This window comes from Phocoena phocoena, chromosome 5 (assembly GCF_963924675.1).
Source record: "Phocoena phocoena chromosome 5, mPhoPho1.1, whole genome shotgun sequence".
Lineage (NCBI taxonomy): Eukaryota > Metazoa > Chordata > Mammalia > Artiodactyla > Phocoenidae > Phocoena > Phocoena phocoena.
In genome coordinates, this window is record NC_089223.1 from 22,929,001 (window position 1) to 22,953,112 (window position 24,112).

The following is a 24,112-nucleotide window of genomic DNA, read 5'->3' on the forward strand; positions in this document are numbered from 1 at the left end:
CAAAATCTGAACTCATCTATTTCCAACATCATATCCAGCTGTTTACAGCTAACCTTTCTACTCTAGCAAAGCCAGTCTTCGCACTGTCACCCAACTTCATCTGGAGAGTTGCTTCCTTCCTTTGTATTCTGTATTTCCCAACCTGGAATATCCTTCAGCCTTCTTATTTGCTGTGTTTCCTGACCTGGAATCTCTGCTAGCCTTTTATCTGCGTATGGTCCAGTTCAAATCCCACTCTTCCTCCAATCTTTCCCACATTGCCACAGCCTAGCACCATCTCTCTTCTTTCAAAATTCTGTGCAGTTATTTTCTACCCGTCACGTGGACATCGTGAGAAGGCCCCCTGGACATTAAATGCTGTTTCTACGGTAACCCTCAGCCTTACCTTGGCTGGACAAAGTTACACAAAGCTTAGGGAATGAGAGTCTCCCCTGAGATATCATGTTCTCATGTCACCTTCTGCTACATTGTTACTGGAGACAGAAAATCACCAATTATCAACAGAGTACTTTTCAAAATTGTCAGGGCTCAACTCGAATATCCTTCTCTCAGTATTGGCTTCCCCATCTCTTTGACTCAGAATATAGCAAGCTTTCTCCTATCCTCATGTTAACGAGTGTGTGCTTCCTATAAAGCAATTACTACAACATATTGAATATTGTGTTTATTTATACAGCAGTCTCCTGCCTTCAGTTCCATAGCTCCCTGGTTGCATGGAAAGTGACATTCATTGTGACCCACTATGGCACTGGCTCCAGACAGACAGACTTCACTAAATGTTACACGGCGGGATGAATGAATGAATGAATGAAAACGTAGATTTTGTGGAAGCCAGAGCAGTTTCCCTAAATGACATTTAGCTAGTAACTGAGAGCCTCAAACTATCCAACTAAAGCCTCGTTAATCCTTAATTTGGCTGAAATAACTTTCAACTCTGATAAGGGTCAAAAGAAGAGAAATTTACTGTGCAATATGGTTTCCCTTAGGAAGTGTTAGCCACGTTATTTTTGGTTCTCAGTTCAGCCCCAAATCCCATTCGACCCATCATGCAGCAGAATCACGATGAGAGGCCAAACAAAAGGAAAAAGAGATAGAAAAGGGAATACAAGAAGAGTTTCCATTGGACAGAACAATAGGCAGGTTCACTTAAGGAGAAAATCTAAGCAAGAATTAAAGCAACTTAAAAAAAAAAAAACTGCAGATTTTGAAGACCTACTCGAATTTAACAAGCTGTTACTACTGTGCGTTGTGAGGTGACCAAGATTAATTAATGGAATCAAGATTTTCTACCAACCATCTACTTTCTCCACCGTACCTCACTGCCTTTCTAATATATTTCTATTGTTGCTATATTATAAATTTAAAAGTCCTATAGTAAAAAATAACACAAATATTAATAATAATAATATGTATACACCTCTGAGTCCTATTTCCTCATCAATAAGGTGGAATGATCATAATAGCTAAGAGAGCTATTCACAGAGGCTTCATCTGTATTAAATAAAATAGTATAAAGTGCTTAGGACAGAGATGGCATATTGAAAACATTCAATAATTACTATTATTAGCAACTATCACCTGCCTCAAACTCATGCCTGTCTCAATGAAGATCTTCCTGGAAAAGCTGGCATGAAAATAGAAGTACAAACTTGACATATTTGATGCCATGTCACAAAAAGAAAACTTACAATAACTACGCTCTACCATTACACCCTTGACCTTGTGGTTACTACTATGTATGTCACCTACCTAGTCGCTCAAATAATTCAAGGTACTGTATGCAAAATTAGATATTGTGTGTGCTCAGGCTGCATTTAAGGGATTGAATCCCTGCCTGTGCCCTTTCACAGCTGGTTACAAATCCACTAAGTTGTAGGATGGGAGCTCTTAGCTTTTAAACCAGCCTGGATATCATTCGTGATCTCCCTGTAGTGCACATGTAACACAGCTACATTCCCACTCAATATCCAGCTGGGGCTAATTCCTTTGTTTAATATGCACCAGGCATTTACTTGGTGCTGGGAATATAGCAGTGAACAAAGTTGATAAAAATCCCTGACCTATTAGAACTACATTCTAGTGGGAGAATGATCCAGAATAGTAAAGGGCAGAAATGACAGTGTTTAGTCTTTGGAAATGCCATCTCATCAGCCCAAAGATAAGTTGTCCTTACATTTGAAATAAAGGGTTGTTGTTGTTTTTTTTTTATAAAAAGTGGTCTTTTACCTTAACATTATACAATAGTAAGATTTGGAGTATGACTTTCTACGTTATGACCAATTGTTTTTCCTTATATGCCTTTAACTTCCTTATTTGAACAAGGGATATCAAATGAGAATAATATACCAAAAGATATAATATGAGAAATAGCTATCTATCGGCAACAAGGACAGTAATTACAGATAACTTAAAGCAGAAATATCAAAGCTTTAAATAGAGTGCATAAATCATGCCTCCAAGGGAAAGAAAGGCACTAAAGTCACTTTTTGGGCCCATTCACCCCATCTCTACTATCCCCACCTTCCTCCCTCACTCTGGCATCTTAAACGTCTTAAATCAAAAGCAGCACCTGTGGTCAGTGATCACACCCAAGGGTCTTCACAGCTACATATCACCTCCCCCCGCCACACCTGCTACAATAGAAATATCAAATCCAAATCCAGAATCTTTAAATACAAGGAACAATTTAAAGATAACAGAAAGAACCGTCTGATCACTGGCAGAATGTGCTACATTTTCCATTGTTAAGGCTCATGCTATTTGTAAATATTTTATGTAAAAAGATACAAAGAAACTGGTGATGTGCAATAAGAGGAACAGTGAAGAAGGCCAACACTTACCAAGTTCAAGGCACTATTCTACACTACACATGAAAGCAAACTTGGTTCTAGAAATGGAGACAGACATTATGCCCATTTTACAGATAAGAAAAGCTAGCACTGAAGACTAAACTAATTTGCCCCAGTTTTCACGACTGGTAGCTGACAGAGCTGCAGCTCCCCCTCTGATAGCCTACTGCTGACTTCCACATGCTAAACCGTCTTTCTCCATATGGTCAGCTCCGTCTTAACCCATGATTCCATGAACTCCTTTCTGCTCTCTCTTCCCGTTTCTGTTTCTTATAGGAGACAGAAAAACTCTTAAAAGACAAAAATTATGTCATGTGACTTTACATTGTCCATAGAGATTGAAACAACCTTAAAAACCACAAATCAAACCTGAAAATCCCCCCAATTCTGCTTTGTTCAGGTGTAAAAGGGGTTTATAACCCTGGCTCTTTTAATATCATGGATATGTATGAGATCAATGTGATTATACGCAGGAAAGTGTTTTATGAACCAAACACTAAATTGTAGAAGAAATGTTGTCCAAAGGGTAGTGATAGCTTTCATTTTTCTCTTGAATCCCCTATCCAGAATTAACTTCTCCCTCTCTGGGCTTTCCAAGTGCAATTTCTGAATGTTTACTATAACAGTTATCTCATTTGCCCTCAATGTGAGCCAACTCACAAGAGTTGATTGTAACATTTTCAGGAATTTTGTGAGCCAGCTATTAAACATAGCTACTATTTTTTAAAGTATATTATGTAAACTTATCATTTAACAAATTATATTAGGGACAAAGGTAGGCTACCCAAAACTCATTATTCCTAACTATTGTACAACTCTTACTATTACCTATGCTCATATGTATCTACTGTATTTGCATGGTAGGAAAACCATATAATACTGAGCTATTGAGCACCCTTTCCCAACTTTCTGTTCAGGGATCTCATTCTGGTAGCTTGAAACTGACCATGATAGAAATATTTTTCTCACAGATATCAGCGGACTACAAATCAAGGCTTAATTTGTTGGTTTGTTCATTATCTAGACTTAAGAAAGCGATGGACAATGTGTTAATCATGCAGATTCAGCTAAAAACTGTTAAATAGCATTAAAAATGGTCACATGATAGGTGAATTGTAATCATAGGTTGGTACGGGTACAAGAATTGGGCAAAAATGAATGAAAGCATTATCCGAGAATCAACGACAGTATGGAATTTAATAGTGCATTCCATATCATATCACTTGTAAATTGCGTGCCACCTTTATATCTGTAAGATTTATAATAAATGTGTGCATTTGTATATATCTATGCATAATATGTGTACACATTACAGTAAGTCCCTACATTTGAACCTTCAAGTCGTGAGCTTTTAAAGATGTGAACATGTGTTCGCATGTCCAATCACGTAAGTTAGTTCATGTGTCTGGCGTACACTGTCACATACATGCATCCTCTACAAGTGGTTGTGCTTTTGTGTACTTTACTGTACGGTACTGTATACAGTAGTACAGTATCTTTAATTCAAGCCCAGGATGTCAGGAAGCGAGCGTAAAATCAGCGGTGATGTGGCTGGTACTCTAGTGTACTTTCAAGGTACTGTACTGTAAGATTAAAAATGTTTCCCTTATTTTTTGTGTTTCTTTTTAAATGTATCATTTGTGTGGAAAGTATTATGAACCTATTACCGTACAGTACTATACAGCCGATTGTGTTAGTTGGGGACCTAGGCTAACTTTGTTGGACTTACAAACAAATTGGACTTCCTACTAACGCGCTCTCAGAACAGAACTCGTTCGTATGCAGGGGACTTACTGTATATACTATTTATATACACAGATATACGTGGGGCGGGGGAGGGTAAGCAGCCATTAGTTAACCTTTTACCAGAACCCTACTGTTATAAAGAGAGAAAAGGATGCTAATGCAGGAATTGGGAGAGGAAGAAAGAAAAGGGGAAACTGCAATGGCACGTACTAAGTGGAGTGGCGATGGCTTGCCATCCCTTGGTGATTAAGGACAGGAAGTGGAACACCAAATCCAGCCTGAGACAAAAGAGTGGTCAGGAAAGACGTCCCCAACACCCCCAGGGAAGGATACTGGAGCCAGTTTTCGTGATGAACGGAAGCTAGTCAAGAGAATGTCTTGGGAAAAGACAAGACACAGATGAGATAAGAGGATGTGTGGTCCTGGACAAACTATGAGTTGTTCAGAACACATCTAGGAGGGCATGTGCATGAGGCATAGTAAGAAATGTGTCCTCTTTTATTCCCCTTCACTGTGACCAGGGGCCACACTTCATATATCTAGTGTGCCCCAGAGTACAGGACGCAGTGCCCTATACATCACAGACATTCAATAAATGCTCTAAGAATTAAATAGCATATATTCAGTAACACTTGGTCAAGTAATAGTAAAACCCAGTAATAAAAAAGCACATTTAATACTTAGTTTTTAAATTTTCTCACACTCTAATTTCTCACTGAAAACAAAACAGAGTGCATAGGAAAAACATGTTGCATATTTCTTAGCCCTGTTTCTCATTAAGTAGAAAGTCCTGCTAGATTTTGAAGGTCCAAGTAATAACCTTACAAAAGTGATCGTTTGAATGACTTGTCTACAAACTAGTCAGCCCACTGAGTTTAAACAACAACTAGCTTAACAACCTCATTACAGGAATGCTTGGCTCACCTAAGAGTCCTGCTTTGGATCATTTTAGTTTAATCGCCCAACTTATAGTCAAGGATAGCCAACATTAATATTCCCATAAAGACTTGTTTTTTCCCTGCAGGTTGAAACACAAGGGATATATAAGCATTTAGATTTAAGGATGCTGAACATGTAAATAAAAATAGAGATATATCAACATAAAACGGCTCTATTGGTACTTGGCAGTACCAGTAGAAGGCCCATTCAGAAGGCAGTACTCTTTCCTAAGAAGCCTCTCGTTTGTTCTCTGGATGAATCCATGTCGTGTCATTTCACAAAGGAAAGGTCTGCCTCTGAGGAGCAGACACGTAACGACTAAGCTTGTGAGTCTGGTGAAAACCAAAATAACAGTCTATTAATCTACAACAAGAACCACAGTGGACATGAACTGGAATAATAATGAAAATAGGACAATTTTTTTCCAGTAAACAAACATGCCTGTAAGCTAAATAATATTCAGAATGTTTACTTACTCATTTATATGGAGAAATCACCACCATATGAACTAGAGTCCATAACTTTGGTTTAACCGTGAATTATTTCCTATAGAGAGGCCTATTGGGAAACCAAGCATGTTAGCTATCTATTGCTACGTAACAATATTACCACAAACTTAGTGACTTTAAAAAGACATACATTTATTATCTCACTGTTTCTATGGGCCAGGAATCCTAGCACATCTTAGCTGGGTCTTTTGTTTAGGGTCTGGTCTCACAAGGTTGCCACCAAGGTGTTGGCCGGAACCATGGTCTCATCTAAGGCTTCACTGGGAAGAATTCCCTCCCAGGCTCACTTAGATTGTTGGCAGAATTCAGTTGCTTGTGAAATTGAGTGCTTCAAGTGAGCAGTGAGGGCTTCACTGCCTTGTTGGGGGTTGGCCAGAAGCTGCCCTCAGCTCCCAGAGATCACTACAGGTCCTTGTCATACGGGGCTCCTCAATATGACTGCTTACCTCCTCAAAGCCAGCAAAGAAGACTCCAGAAAGATGGGTGCTAAAGTCTCATGTAACAAAAACATATAAGGTTACATAGCATGTTCCACACATGTAATCTTGTATATCCTGTCACCTCTGCCATGTTCTATTGGTTAGAAACAAGCCACAGGTTGTACCCAAACTCTAGGGAAGAAGCTCTCACAAGGGTGTGAAACCATCAGTTGGGGATCATTAGGGCCACCCTAAAAGTCTGTTTGCTACACCACATAATAAGGTTTGTTTTGTGAATGATGAAAGAATCAAATATGACCAAGACAGACTGATGACTCTATCTCATTGCCATCATAAAAAGTCTTTCCCACGAGATGAGAACACACAAGATCTATGGGCTCTTCTTCCTTGAGTGATACTTAAACAGCTAATGACAAGGTTTGCCTTTGTAACTATCTTATCTCTGCCACCGGGTGTACAACTTTCCTTTGATTCTCAGATGCTGTATTAGACTGCCACGGCTGCCTCACAAAATATCACAGACTAAGAGACTTAACAGAATGTATTTTCCCACAGTTCTGGAGGCTAAAAGTCCAATAGCAAAGCACTGGTAGGTTTGGTTTCTCCTACGACGGCCTCTCTCCTTGGCCTGCAGATGGCCACCTTCTCCTTGTCCCCCCACATGGTCTTTCCTCTGTGCATATGCATTCCTGGTGTTTGTGTGTCTAAATTTCCTCTTTTTACAAGGACAACGGTCAGATTGGATTAGGGCCTCATTTTAACTTAGTCGCCTCTTTAATGGCCGTATCTCCAAATACAGTCACATTCTGAGGTGCTGGTGTTAGGGCTTTTAACATTTGAATTTTAGGAAGCATAATTCAGTCAATAACCAATCTGTCTTTTCTAAATGTTGCAACATTAGTCAACTTACAATCGGGTCTCACTTGTCTGCAATCTCTTTAAAGTGACGGACTGTGACCCATCCCATTCCATTTTCATGTGAAACTTTAACTCTCAGAGAGAAATTATGTTCCTCTTAACTTTAAGTTTCCAGGGAACTCGTTACTGTGGTGGACTCCTACAACTGAAAATAAACATGCCCTAGTTTTGTAATCTATCCCTACCAAAAAGACGAACACACACAAACAAAAGCTGCAATTTTGCTAAACCCAATGTGTTAGACGTTGTATGGAACATCTGCCTTAGTTCATCTAACACAATTTATTGAGTCCCTAAAACAAAGCTACATGGTCTGTTCATTCATGGAGCCAACATCTAAGAGGGGAACACTGGGCTTGGGCAGAGGCAGGTAATAAATAAGCAAGCACATAAGCACAAATTTCATTCATAATGTGAATTATGGAAAGCTACAAATTCCAGGAAGAGGTTGTGAATGTGAATGCCAGTGAAATAAGAATGCCAGTGGGTTGGAGCGGTGGGGGGTGTGGGGGGGAGAAGAAACCTACTTGATGTTGGGTGGTGAAGGATGGCCTCCCAGAGTTGGAGACATCTCACCCAAGGCCATAAGCATAAGAAAGAGTCGATCACGTAAAGAGGGAGGGAAGACTGCCTCCAAATCAGGCACTGCAATTATAAAGACCCCCAAGGCAAGACAGATTTTGGGGTGTCTGAGGATCTGAGGTTAGAATACAGAAAGCAATGGGTCATGGAATGAAGACTTCAACCCTTGTTTACATTACCTAGTAGCTGACCCACACAAGCATTAAACAGTATAGCCTTGTGGTCAAGAAAGCAGGCCCAGGCCCGAAGGGTTTAGGTAGGGATGAAATGCTTGGGTTCTAATCCCATCTCTGCCACTTACTAGCTGTGTTAACCCAGATTCAACTTTCCAACTTCTAAAGTATCAAGGAGTTGTATTCTCAGGTCAACAATGCAAAGCACTTAGCATTTGGCATGTAGTCTGAGTTCTGCAAATATTAGCTATCTTAACGTGAAACAAGCCCAGCGTACAATTTTCTCTCTTTATGTTACTTCTTGTATTAAACTTGCATCTGAATATAATTCTAAGAGTTAGAAAGGTTTTTTTTTTTATTAATTATCTCTAATTAAGAGATAGAGTTCATTTGGGGAAGACTGAGACTTTAAAACTTCACGTGATAGCTGTGGTTAAAATCCAGGTGTTAATTTCTGCCAAGAAACAATATCACAGTGCAGGTTACAAAGAATGTATTTATATAATCCGTTTTTATATTCAAATATTAAAAGAAGACAGAAACCCTGTATTAAATATTCAATTTTCTCTCTTTAGTTTTTTTTTTTCTTCCCCCCCCCCACCCCCGCCAAAAATGCCTGAAACATTCTGGCAGACTCAAGAAGGCAGAATCTGTTCCATTGTATGGGATAAAGTTAAACCAGAGAGAGAGAGAGAGACATTAAATAAATGGGGTCAAAATCATTTAATCCACCTCTCACACAATTTCTACTTCTGGGGCAGATTAGAAGTTTCATAATTCAGCAGGCCTGAATTCATTCATTGTTAAATGGGATTTTATGTTATTATATGGCGTCTGGTCCTGACTGGAATAAGTGTAGAACATGGGCTAGATGGGGCAGAGAGTGGCATGTCTTGTCATTATTTGGGGTGTAAAGAACGCGACTAAAGAAAGGAGAGCTGAGAAAAATCCATCAGGTTTAGAAAAATATACTTTTGTTTCCTTTTTAGAAAGGATAGGAAATCTTGGAGGACAAAAATAAGGACACATTCTATATCCCTCAAAGAGTTTTAGGGGCTTTTTCTCCAAGTTTTGTAATGCACAAAGAAAAGCACTCAAGTATTTCTCCAGAGCACTTATCTCTCAGATCCAGCCTCCCAAGTCCTACTGGAAATTAAGTGCAAGCAAACAGACTACCCTAGTTACTGTCGCATCAACAGGTTACTGATCGATATCCTATCTTTCAAATCATCTTAAGGTCAGCAGACAACAATTCTCCATGAACTTTCGGTTACAAAGAAATAGAAAGGAGTTCCGTTTTCCCCCTAATATTTATTTCCAATAATTCATCTTCCTTCAGATTACCTGGAAAACAGACCATTACAATTATTCTAAATTGGGCATCAGTGTAGGCACATTGTTCTTTGCATGAGATGATCCCAGAATCCTGCAAGGATATGACTTCTGTACCAGCTGATCCTGAATCTACATGAATTGAGGATGGGACAGTGGATGCTACTTAAAAATTACTAGGGTTGGGGTGCAGGGATAAACTGGAGGTTGGGATTCATATACACACACTGCTATATATAAAACAGATAACCAACAAGGACCTACAGTGTAGCACAGGGCACTATATTCAATATCCTGTGATAAACCATAATGGAAAAGAATATAAAAAGGAATGTATACATATGTGTAACTGAATGCCTTTGCTGTACAGCAGAAACTAACATAACATTGTAAATCAACTCTACTTCAATTTAAAAAATTAATTAATTAAAAAAAATTACTAGAGGTAACGGCTGGCATGAGTGAGGCTCGCCATCTTCTGCAATGGTGTTAATAAAAGAATGTTAATCACACCAAGGAAAAGCCTACTTTAAAAAACAAAAAAAGATATGCCATCGCTGTGCATTGTGGGAGCCAGCAATTTGGCAAGCACATGCCGTACACGCTGCTTCTTTTCCCAGACACCTTACACCTGCTGCTGCCGACTTGTTCTTACTGTAAAGGCCCTGGTGGTCTTGAACACCTTCTCCACTCACTCCCCTAATCTGCTAAGAAACACAACCATCAGATGGTTAAGAAAATACGTCTACTCATGGATGGCTACCGGTTGTGAAGAAAGAAGATGCTACAAAATTATAAATTAGTTTTTAAATGCCCAAGACTGGACCTAGAATCCGTACCCTACCTTTATTAAAGCCGACAAGTGAAACCACAAAAATATATAAAAGAGCACATGCCCTTACATTTGCTTTACCTCGGTCTGTTCAAGTGGGTGGAAAGGAACCCAGGCAACCAGAGGTCTGTGAAACTTTAAGTAGATTGCTCAAACAATACCCTGCCATGTGTGTAGACGCTGGGCAGAGAGGACGCAAATTAAAATTTTTGTCACCTGGAACTAGAGGGGTTCCAAAAAGAACGTCAATGACTCATAAAGGGGATAGCAATAGTTATTAATAGTAGCAGAATCAGTCTATAAAGAAGATGACCTAACCAAAGAGAAAAGGAGTTCTTTTGAAAAAGTCTTTTCGATGGAGAGAACGGTGAGTATAAAATAAGCCTCTTCATCAAATGGGCATGGGCCAAGGCACCTGTGCGAGGCACTGTGCAGCTGTCCTCTCTGGCATTTTTCACACTTGTTAATCTGTGACAGCTAAGTAAAAATCAGGAAAACATCAACTTCCCCCATAGTTGCCCATAAAACCAAAATGAAGAATATAGCCCTCATGATCGTGTCATAACACATGAAGAGCCGGGCAGTTTACTGTACATTTTGCTATTGGTGTTTAATGTACAATTTCTCCTAACCAGAGACTAATTACCATTTATATTGGGTTATACATCTATAATACAGAGAATAAGCCACTAAGATTCAGTCTCACTTTTACTAGTTTATGAGCTGTGTGACCTTCGTCTGAACTTATCTAAGCCTCATTTTCTTTACCTGAACACAAATATAAGAATAATAGCGTGCCTCTTACCTCCAAGGATCGAATTAAATATATGTGTATCTCCAACTAGCCCTGCCATTTTTTTTTTGCTCTGAACGGGGCCATATTTATTTTTAGGCCAAAATTACCATGATTCTGAGACCCTACCTGCCTAAGTGAGAAGTCAGCACCTCTCAGAGATAACACCAATTATTTCTGAGAGTCTGGAAAAGGGCCTTTATCAACTGCAGTCATTCTCCCTCTCCTCTGCTGTGCCCACTTACCATCCTGCTGCCCAAGTCCCGCTGGGAGAAGGGAGACTTACCACTGCAGAACGAGGCAGTTGTGAGAACACTTTTGTTCTGTGCCAAATCAGCTGCCTACTGATGCTTGTGAGGCTGCTAGTCTTCAACTTGCTAAAGCAGGGCCTGATTCCCTGCAGAGCCAGGAAACATGGTCTTCTTCCCAACTCTGTGATATGTGATACACTTTACACCCAGGCCATAAGCAGCCCCACCAGCCCCACCTCTTCCTGGAATCTCAGAGTCTCCCAAACTTGCCCTCTCCTTCCATATGGGATCTCTCCGTCCATGGAACTCCAGAGAGAAGACATCCCTCGTCATCCCTTCCAACCATCTGTCTCCTCCCATATCTCACCTCAAACAAAACCTCTATAACCTTTTTCCAGTTTCCAGACACAAAGCCCCAAGCAAATAAATGAACGCAAACACTAGTGATAACTGCAAGGTGGGTGGGATATACAAACAGCACATGAGACACAGCTCAACCAACCAAAATACCTGTTTGTGTGCATCCATTTATCCAACAAATATTTCACTGAACCAGTTTATTGAACTAGCTGGATTGATAGTGAGAAATCAAAAAACAATACTATTTGTCTCATAAAACAGCTTTCAAATCCACTCCTTTGGATAACCCTTTCTTCCCCTGAACAATACCTCAGAAAAGCCCCATAGTCTTTTCTGGTTGTATTCAGGTATCGACAGCTGCATTATTAAATATTAAAAAATTCTATCCCAATCAAAGTTAAAACTGTAATCTCTTGGTCAGGTTAAAGCTTCTCTTCACCCCCCAGATGTTCTCTCAGCCTTAGAAACCTGTTGTGTGCTCTGTCCTTCACCCTCCTTGTTCGATATTCTCTGTACTCTCTTCTGACAGGGAGAAAGGATGAAAAAAAAAGAAAATAAGAGCCTTGTTTTGTTTCTAAGAAGTTTTTTAAAGATAAGCTATTTATTTTTTTAACAGTTTTACATATATATAGACAAATTGCTAAGGTAATAGAGTTCCCGTGTACCCCCTCCCCAGTTTCCACTCTCATTAACATCTTACATTCATGTATCACATTTGTTATAATTCATGAACCAATATTGATGGATTGTTATTATCTAAAGTGTATATTTATTCAGACTTCCTTAGATTTTCCCTAATGGCTTCCTTAGTTCTTAACCAGAATCCCATCCAAGATACTTTATTCCATTTAGGAATCCCATCTCCTTAGGCTCCTCTGGTCTAAGACACTGTCTCAGGCTTTCTCAGTTTTTGGTGACCTGTTTCAGGGAAGACTGGTCAGCTGTCTTGTAGAGTGGCTCTCAACTGGGATTTGTCCCATTTTTTTCCCACACGATTAGACTGGGATTGGGAGGAAGTCCACAAAGGTGAAGTGCCATTTTCATCATGTCACATCATGGACACGTATTATCAGCATGACATATGACTGCTGATGTAGACCTTGATCACCTGGATAAGGTACCTTTTTGTCTGTTTTCTCTACTGTAAAGTTACTCTTCTTTCCCCCTTTCCATACTGTAGTTTTTGGAAGAAAGTCACTATGTGCAGACCACACTGAAGGAATGAGAGTTATACTCCACCTCCTTGAAGGCAGAACATCTACATAAATTATCTGCAATTCTTCTACGTGAGAGATTTATCTATCCTCCCCCACTTATTTATTTATTCAATTATTTCTTTGTATCTGTGTGAACTCATGGGTATTTATTTTATACTTTGAGTTATAATCCAATGCTACTTTATTTTGTCATTCAAATTAGTCCAGCTTCAGCCAGAAAGAAAGAGAGTTCTTTCAGTTGGCCCCTGAGTCCCTTTGATATATTCCCAGCATTGTGTGTGTGTTTGGGCAGGGCCATGGGGGGGTGGCTGTTTTTGTTATTGTTGTGTGCTGTTATTGTTAGCACTTTCTTACTTTCTGGCAGAATGAGAAATTCCAGGCCTGTTTTATGTATTCACTGTCCTAGCCCTAGACTCAACCGTTTCCCCAAAGAGCCTTGATTTCTTTTATTGAAGAATGGTATTAGAAAGCAAGATCTTCAGTTTCTTGGTTTTTTTGTTTTGGGGTTTTTTTTTGCGGTACGCGGGCCTCTCACTGCTGTGGCCTCTCCCGTTGCGGAGCACAGGCTCCGGATGCGCAGGCTCAGCGGCCATGGCTCACGGGCCCAGCCGCTCCGCGGCATGTGGGATCCTCCCGGACTGGGGCAGGAACCTGCGTCCCCTGCATCGGCAGGTGGACTCTCAACCACTGCGCCACCAGGGAAGCCCTCACATTACCTAAGTTTTAGTGATAGAGAGATAGATATTGAGTCTTTACTCTCTTGATGCTTCTCCTCTCTCTGCCTATTTCTTTCTGATTCTTGCTCTTGGATGAAGCTGGCCCTTGGGCAGCTCCAACAAAGAGTCTTGCTCAATAGGCATCTTCTTGCTAACAGGTTCTATCGCTACAAACTAATGTATCAGGGACAGAAGTCCCTGAGATGGTGAACTTTTTCTAATCTCCCTTCTTCAGATACAATCTTCCTCCCAAGTGTCCACCGTGGGGCAGAAATGTCAGCGGTTAGTCAAAGTGATTTTTTATTATGGCATGATGGAATCTCAAGGTACAAAATGTATATAGTCAAACTACACTTAATGGCATTGTAAAATGTATTAACCAAATTTGGATATTTTGAGAGGGAAAAGGGGAGCTCTAGGACAGCAGACATAAACAAAACTGTCTTGAATAAATCTGGACATACAGTCATCCTAACCATGGTAAACAATCAACCTGGCAATGGACAAGCTATTAGACAGTCATTTGAGGGAGCTCTTTCCTTTGACTCTTCACATTAGCGGAGTCCCCTCTACTGGTCATGTAGCATCACTTTCCTTGTTGTAAATCCACCTTCCTCCTTATGAAATGCTGAGATAGCGTCATTTTTTTTTTTTCCCAAAAATGGCCACAAGAATTACTCCCATGATCACTGGCCATGTGACTCTGCCCCTTATTTCACTAAGAAGTAGAATTTATTTTCCCTCCCCTCGAATTTGAACTGGTCTTGTGATTTACCTTGACCAGTAGTAACATGTGGAGGAAGTGATTTTATGTGATGAAAAGGGCCTAGACCTCAAGAGACTTGGCAGTGTAAGCAGCATTTTGCAGGCAGCTCATTGCAGGCAGCAGCTCTCTGCAGGAGACCCCTTTTGTCTTGTCACTTTAAGCAAAGCTATATTGTAACTAACTTTTAAATCAGGAACCCTCTTGTTCTACTCATCTCCAGCCCAAGCACACCTTTCAAATCTTTTGATCATACAATACCTTGCCTAACCTGTTGATTCTTTCCTTAGATCAAAGAAATAGAAATAAAGAGTAAGTAGTTAACAAATGACCAGGTCTTTTCCCCAGTTTCCCCTTCAGTAATCTTGTGAACAGGCTGGGTGAATGAGACGGCATCTAAAGAAAGATCACAAGAAGTTGACAAGTCTGCACACAAAGTCTGAACACAGTTGGGGGCAATGACTCTGATCCCCTATCTCAGTGATTAACTGGGATTACTTCCCCTTTCTCTCTCTAAAAACTTTCATGGCTGAGCAGAATCTTTGGAGCTGGTTCTGGGACCTGAGTCCACCTTCTCCCCAGGTTGCCGCTTCCTGAACAAAGCAACATTTCCATTCCTACCGGCACGTGTCTCCGGAGTATGGAGTTTTCGAGTGGCAGGCAGCCGAACCTGAGTTCAGTAACAGCAGCTTTTTCCTTTGCCCTTTTAGAATCACGCACTGAGACCACATTCATGTGAGGAAGCTTAGAGTGAAAGCTCCAGCATCGGGGTTAATCACCCCTTGGCAGAGGCCAGCCCCCTCAATCTACACCCTGAATGACTGAGCCCAGGAAAGACCAGCAGAAATACCATCTGGAAAACCCAAAGAATTGTGATTAATAACGAATCACCTTTTGTTTTAAGCCAGTAAGTTTGGGGTTGGTTTCTTATACAATGAAGGAAAACGGTTAACAAATGCTTAAAATAAATTAGTTTTCTCTCTACAGTTCTTTAGACACTTGTAGTTTAATAACTACAATAAAGCCAACTGGGATTTATCCAAGGCACCAAGTTTTAAAGACTGTGCAGGTTTTAAAACCACCGCAATCTGGCCTCTCTGCTACCAGCTGAAGCAGCCAGCTTGCCCCTGTCAGCTCTTTGGCGTAAAGTGGAAACCGGTAAAGCAGGGACTTAGTTTGTACCAAGTCAGGGACCACTCTCATATCTCTAGAGGTTTCACACTGCCCAGCTTAAAGGGCATTATTTTTTGCTTTTGGTTCTGTGCTCCAAAATTAATGTCACCTAATTTACCCTCAAACAAGCAACACCTTTTACAGCCTGGCCTCCAGAGGCACTGCTCATTCATTAAAAGCTTCTATCATGATGAACCGAGTATTGAGCTGGATGAATTACATCATGTCATCCGACCCTCACAGCATCAACATGTACGTGACACTACGGAGAAAAAATTCCTTGCTCTGGTTTCCCCAAATAGATCAGGACTCCAATTAAAGGACTATTTTATACTAAAACTTGTGGAATTTCCTGCTTATTTATGTCTACCTTAATGCCCAAATTAAGAGGGTTGCAATTTCTGGAAAGGGCCTTTCTACATACCCTGCAGATTCCATGATTCCGTACATGGAGAACTATGTAAGTCAACGGTGCCAACATTTACTGGCTTAGATGAGGCTAATGTCAGTTCTTAAACATTTCACAATAACTTTTACAGGCTTTTCAGGTAATGTCAGATGAAAAAATAATTGAGATAAATGTGCAAATTTAGATGATGTGGATCTGGGTAATTTTTCACATGAACGACTCCTTGAGCCACTCAGAACTCCCCTTTATCCTAAAAACTAAACAATCCCCTCTGAGATAGGATTAAATTCTGGCAGGTGACCGCCAGCAGGTTTCTAAAGCAGACTTGCTGCTATACGAATCCCTTTATCTGTAAGCATCTTTCCTTTGGGGAAACTCAATGAATATCATGATAAGGGTCATTTAAGAATCATTAACAATTTGTATTCACTGTGGTAAAATACCTATCTATATCTAAGGCTACTGTGCTTTTCTCTAGAACACCAAGAGCTGCAACAGGCAATAGTAACTAAAGTACCACCAAGCTAGGAGCTTACTTCCTTTTATAGAATCTATAGTTTGAAAAACAAATGCTGCTAACTCCACAATAATATTGTTCTGGAAATAACCACTGTTCTTATAATAAAATTTTTTTTAAAAAGTAAAAAGAGAGAGAGAGACTAAGACAAACTTACTGCATCAAGAAGAGCTAAACAATTTAAAAATGTCAGATTACAACACAGCTGTTCAAATACATATTTTCAAATATTTCGGATCTTAAGGCTGTTTGCCTAAAGGAATTTTACAATCTTTTCACATGCAACATTCTGGCCTTGAAAGTGCTAAAATTCCACAAGGAAGCTGCTAGCAATATTTCCATTTCATTAGAGAAAGAATACTGAAATCAATTTACCCTGAACTCAGGTCAAATTATAAAATGCGAAGCACTGAAAATGACAATTTCAATTATCAGTAGTAAATGGATAAGATTTTAAAGTGAAAATCAGAGGTAAATTCTTTAAAACACAAAGAAAAAAATGATTAAAAATGCTTTTAAATTCTAGTTTTGCTGTTTTTTTTTCTTATTAGGAGAGATTGTGTACTCAGTGTAGAAGAATTGGAACATTTAAAAATATAAACAAATAAATATAAAAAATAAAACAAAATCTATAGAACTTACTAACAAGATTATTAACTCATTGTATTTTGTTATATTCTTTTTCTTCTTACACATGTGATATTATAATGAAAATATATTATATCGTGCTTTTTTTTTAGTTGACATTTTGGCATGAGTGTATCCCCATGACTTTCAATAAAAATAAAGTATAAAAAACAACAACAAAAGGGAAATGCACAAACTTTAATGCTGTGCAAATTCCACTTTATAGATATCCAACAATTCATTTAATCATTCCTTTTTTGTTCAATATTGTGGAAATATACAAAAAGCAGATAAGCGTTTTATTTAAACATAAAATAAGCCACAAAATTGAGTATATGTGAACATATAAATATACTATACTAAAGGCTATAGTGGTAGCTTTTTTTGTTACTACACACTCTGAGCACTCTCTACTTGGAAAAATTAATACAAAGCTTTTATAAATAGTCATGTGTGTGCTTATATGTGTGTGATGTAGCTTCATAAAAAGTGTTTCAGTCCTGGTGGATACAAAGCTTGTCACCAACATTGGTCTGGCCTTGAAATCTCTGTCTCTAGAGAATGTACATTGCATTCTGGTCTGTCAATCTGACCCAAAATAAAAACTAGAAAACTCTGAAGTTGTTTTTTTCAGATGTCTATATTCAAAACAAGTTAAAAACTAATACTATGTTAAGCCTCTGTGTACAGACTTACTTTTTTTTGGCACATGATATCAGCTTTCTTCTACAGAATAATTATAGAGAAGACAGACAAATTTATAAAGAAGCTATACATTTTTTTTTTTTTTAGAAAACATATTAGCTTTCAGGATTAGGAGGTTTCAAGTCATATACCCTGCTAGGGATGAAGGGAAGAAAAGGACTTCTATTACTGCCCTCAGTTATTTGATCATCTGCTTTTCAACATGGGTGGTCATGTCTCTACGCTAGGGTGCAAATGTCCAGCCCCCTCTATGGACAAGGACACCACGGAACATCCCCAGGCATCAGCATGGAACTGGGTTCTATGCACTTCAGGCACTCCTCCACAACCACTTCCTATTACCTATTTACTGTTGCACCTTCAGGGCACAGGTAAGCATTTAGGAGGCTTTGTGGGGTTTGTTTTGTTTTGTTTTGTTTTGGGATGAATGAATGAATCACCGATGACCTGATGCTTTCTAATTATAAACAGCTGTAGTGACTGCGGCCCTTCCCAATTAGATTTCCTTAAAAAAAAAAAAAAAAAAAGGCAGAGATTTCCTTTTGGAGTTTCCTGCCAGAATTACCAGGACTTCTTCCCTTCATTGACTGACTTGCATAAGGTGAAAGCCAATAAAAGGCCAGTTATTCCTCTCACCCCCAGGGAAATACCACACCTTCAACATTATAATGAGTTTGGAGAAAACAGGGATCATGAACAAACATGATAATATAAATGGTCTAAAAAAGAAAAGCAACTTTTTTTGTGATGTCAGCATTCTGGTATATGCGGGATTTATAAGCCTCCTATACCTTGGAACTACTCTTTCCTTTCTTACTACCTTGTAATCTTCTGCCTGCTGCTCTAAAAATCAGTCTCTGGCTTGTCTCTATTGTATCCCCAGTGCCTAGAACAATGTTTGGAAGATAGGAGGTGCTCAAGAAATATTAGGGGACTTCCTAGGTTACAGCAGCACCCTCTGGTTTCCACCACTGCTCCCCATCTGATCCACCTTGAACAACACTCTTCAAGACTCACTGTCTTGAAAGAACAGTCTGGTCACATCCCTCTCCAATCAAGAATCAGCCAAAGCTGCCTTTGATAGCAGCATCCATAGCCAACACACTTGCTTTCAAGCTATTCTCTATCCATGCTGTATTCTACCTCTCTAACCAGTGCTGCCATCACTAACCAAACGCCCACTTTCTGATCCCATCAGGCTTTCCCAAGGTCTGTTCCTAACCTCCACCCTTGCCAAAATGCAAGCACATTCACATACATCTTCAGGACTTCTCATCACTGATTCAGAGAAGCCTTTCTTTCTCCCGCTCAAAATCCCATGTGCTTCAAAGGAAGTTCAAATCTTGCTTTGTGAAATGTCTTTTCTCACTCTACATTGAGGTTTACTTACTCTGAATTCATACTTACTTACTTACTACTTTAGTTCTTTATTTTTTTTTTGTCCTGTGGTTTGCCTCTCAACTGGACTCCCTCCTGAATGCTCCCAACAATATTCCAGTGTCTTAATGTAATTCACATTAAGGCTGTGAGGCTGTGTGGAGAGTCAGAAATCACAGAAGCTGCCTAATAATTGGTGCAAGGCTAGTTTAATTCACCATCCAAGTCCTGTAAGAGGCACAATATTGCCATGTAAAAGTCACAGAAATGAATCTGAAGGTTTCAGCTCAATCAGAATGAAGGCCTATGAGTATATGATTATGTGTGCATAAGTAAATGTGTGTTTTTATCCTAAAAGACAGAACTCAGTTTCCTCTCTTGTTCTTCTCTAGGTACTTCTCTTTTCCCCTTTTCTGAAAGAGTATCACGCTCAACTTTACATTTTTGGGTAGCATATTAACTCAGAGTGTTTAAAACTTCACTGACAGGGACCTGAAATGAACACTGTCCTCAAAATGCTTTATCAGTGATAAAGAATATGATCCAAAAAAAGCTTATCTAGGGTACCATCTATAAATATCTATTGTGCTGATGACTTCCTAAAAAACATTTATCTGCTTAGTTGCACTTATTATCCTAATTTTACACATACTCATTTTCTCTTGAATAGGAAAAATATTTCAAGAGTCAACTATTTTCTAAACCATTTGATACTGCTAGTTGGTTCGCTGTTCCTGCCACCCCAATGCACCAGCTGAAACAAGAATGTAACCATAATTCACCTAGCAGTAATGAATACGATAGCCTTCTAACAGAGCTCTGTCTAATAGAACTTTCTACGATGGTGGAAATGCTATATAACTGGCACTGTTAAGAGACAGAAGCCACTAGCCATTTCTGGCTATCGAGCACTTGAAGTGTGGCCAGTGGGACTGAGACAGTGTTTTCATTTTAGTTAACTGAAACAGCTAGCTAGAGACTACCATTTTAGACAGTGTAATCCCAATATAAGCAACACTGTTAAGATTATGCATTTACTGAAACTACAAAGGATTAGTAAATAACATTCAGGATAAAATGACATGTGTTTTAACAGTAAATACTTCTCATACTTGGAGTTCATATCTCTGGGTAAATAAAAATAAATATTTGGAAAGAATATTTCCAGATAAGGCCTTGAATATGGTACTAGATGTATATTGGACTTGGAATTAGAAGCTATAGCTAGATAAGGAAGTGGATAAAACATATTCTTCAGACATAAACATTTTTACATAAGTATTTATGAATGAAAAGATATGCTATCTGGGATTTGTTTTAAAATCGTACAATAAAAATGAATGTCATTAAACACAATAAAATTTAACTGATTATTCCTAGCCTACCATTAACAAGCGTACATTTAAAAATTTTTTCTTGGCATTCTGGCTTAAAAAAAAGATGACCTGGATTTGCATAAAGTACAAATCTCTCAATTTAAATGTAAAATACTAAATATTGTAAAGAAATGTTTACCAAGTCTTTTGTTACATTTTCTAGTTAAAAAAATAAAAGTCTCTGATGGGTATTTTGGCCAAAAAGAATATTTCCCAGGAGTCAGAAGATGCATGTTTTCAGCTATATTCCTAAGTAGTTGTGTGGCACTGGGAAAACTGCTTTATGTCTCAGGGACTTAAAAATGTAGAACACATGATCACCTACTTTGAAATTATTTGATTCTATCAATACATCAGTCTCATACTGTTCAAACTACTTTAAGGATATTTTTGAGGCTCAATTGAGAAAAAAAAAATGAACACTTTGCAAACGGGAAAGTGACACACCAGTGCAAGCCTACTTAAAGAAAAATATGATTCAGGATCAAGAATTCTCAAATTTACTAGGATCTTGATGCTGCTACCCTAGTCCATAAGTTTTTCTGGACCACCCCAGAATATATGCTGGGATGTGTATTAGCTTAAATATATATTTATATATATATTTAAGATATTTTTTATCTCATAGAATCAATATCCAATTATACCCACATATTTCTTATTTTTCTTTGCTTTTTATTTCTTCCTATATTTCTAAACTTCCATTTTCATTGATCTATATCAAATACGTCATTTAGTATTTCCTTTTTTATGGGTCTGCTATTCATGCATTCTTTTAGTTTTTATTTGCCTGAAATATCTCTATTTCACCTTCATTCTTGAAGAATATATTGTCTTGGTACAGAACTCTAGGTTGGCATGTATTTTTAAAGCACATTAAAATATCATTTTATTTTTTCCAGCTTCCTTTCTTTTCTGTAGAAAAGTTAGCTGTTAAAATAATTGTTGCTACTTTGAAGTTAATCCTTTCTTTTGTACCTCCTCTTTTAATATACTTTCTTTCTCTTTAATTCTTTGCCAGTTTACTATGATGTGTTTAGCTGTAGGTGACATTTTATTTTGTGTTATTTTGAGTTTGTAAAGGCTTTTGAATCTGTGGCTTACTGTCTTCAATCAATTTTGGAAGGTTCTTACTTGGTATTCTTTCAAATAATGTAGCTACCCTTTCTTCTCTTTTTGTTTTGCTCACATTTTCCAAATTATAGATCCTCACCCTCTGTATTCCTAGTCTCTTACTCTTTTTTTGGCATTTTTCTACTTTTTTCCTCTCTATGCTTCATTAAACATAGCTTCTTCCAACTCATTTTCAAGTTTACTAAGTACTTTTGCCGCTGTTGCTATTTTGCTTTTAAAATTGTGCGTTGAGTTTTCAGTTTTCATATTTACAGTTTCTAGAATTTTTATGTTATTATCCTTCATGGCTTCTACTTCTCTGCCAAAATGTCTAAGCTCTCTTTGTTATCTCTCTGAAGATATGAGCCTAGTCACTTGAAAGTCTGTTCTGATATTTGGAGGTCACATTAATCCGTTTCTGTTGTTTGTTGTATCTGGAGGGTTTCATACCTACTGACTTGTTGCCTTGTACCCTTATTTTGGATTATGTCGTGAAATAGTATTTTTAAATTAGAGAAATAACTTGAGCCCTGGCATGATATTACTTTCCTCCAGAGAGGATTTATGTTAGCTACTTCCAGGCACCTGATGGCATTGGTAATACAGGAGTGCCGTGATTCAATTGCAGTTGTTGTGATAACTTGGAGCCAAGCTGCAGTTACAGTGAGGGTGTGTTCACTTCTGGTTCACTGTTACTTCTAACATTAAACCTTTGCGTGTCTGAACCCAAAGAGATGGATTTCCCTATCTCCCCACCTTAGTAGGACCTGGACTCCAACCTCATTCTTCCATATGCTGATAAGCTATATAGATTGATTTTTTAAAATATTTTATTTATTTTATTATTATTCTTTAATTTCATTTTTGGCTGCACTGGGTCTTCATTGCTGTGCATGGGCTTTCTCTAGTTGCGGTGAGCAGGGCCTTCTAATTGTGGTGGCTTCTCTTGTTGCGGAGCATGGGCTCCAGGCACGTGAACTTCAGTAGTTGTGGTGCACGGGCTCAGTAGTTGTGGCTTGCAGGCTCTAGAGTGCAGGCTCAGTTGTGGAGCACAGGCTTAGTTGCTCCGTGGCATGTGGGATCTTCCCAGAACAGGGCTCGAACCCATGTCCCCTGCATTGGCAGGTGGATTCTTAACCACTGTGCCACCAGGGAAGCCCAGACTGATTCTTAAATGACGCTTCAGATTCCTCGAAAAAGTGGCCCCCAAATCAGCTTATCTTCCTGGAACTCTGTCCTCCTCTGTATCCTGGACATGCAATTTTTTCCTCTCCTCTTAGCTCTGCACAGTCTTAAAATACATTCTCTTTTATAACACTTGATTCAGATTTTCTAGTTGCCCTCAGTAGCACTATTAACTTGTATGAATCAGTCTGTGATGAACAGAAATAGAAGTCTTAGTAGAGTTTATTTAGTTTACTTGTTAAAAAACTGAATACTGCCCCACCACCAAAAGCATAAAATATCACTAATGTTTTTAAAAATTAAAAAAAAAAGTACCTGCAATTTTTAAAGCATTTAATTTGGCCAAAAATAAAAGATTCAGAATAAAATGTAACATTATTGGTTTAGTTTAAACAGAAATATGATTTTAATTAGCTTGGATATAAAAGTATTGGCTTATCTAACCAAATTATTGAAACGGGCTATAAGAAGCTTGCCCTTAGGAATGATTATATTTATAAAGCCAAACGCTGTTTGCATGACACTTCCCTCGGTTCTTGTGCCTCTTATGCTCTTTAGATGTTGACTTTACCCTATTGCAGAAAAGCTTAGTTATCATGGCAGGGAACACAACTTGTGATAGTGTTCAGTTTATAGCCTTAAATCTTGCCACCAGAAGGAAAAAAGAGGCTTTTCCTGGCTACTATTCCTCCTTTCCACCAATATCCAATAAGAAGAATCCTAGGAAATGCCCAGCTTAGGTCCTATTGGACCTATTAGGGTCTGTCTTTGGATCATCACTGTGGTCCATTTCTCCAGCTTGGCTTAGATCCTATGTCCATCCTGGATCCATCACTGTGGTCAGTTTCCTTAGAAGGGGTTATTCTTATTGGCTATAGCAGATGCCAGCCATCAGATTAGGGTCTCTCTGAGGGAGAAGAATGGGAAAGAACGACAATTGGGTATAGGAAAACTATTACCCCTTTGTTATGCCACACGAAACCTTTTACAAGTAAGTCCCATCCTGCTTCCAACTTCACATTTTACTATTGCTTCTTTTATACATTTATCCTTAACACAGTAAACTTCTTGGCCTTTTCTCCAAATGTGCTGTGTCTTTTCATGAATTCGTGTTGTCTTCTTGCCTAGAAATACCTTCTGTTACACAACCTGTCATTGCCTACGCATTTTTAAAGACACAGCTCAAGGATCACCTCTGTGCATTCTCTCT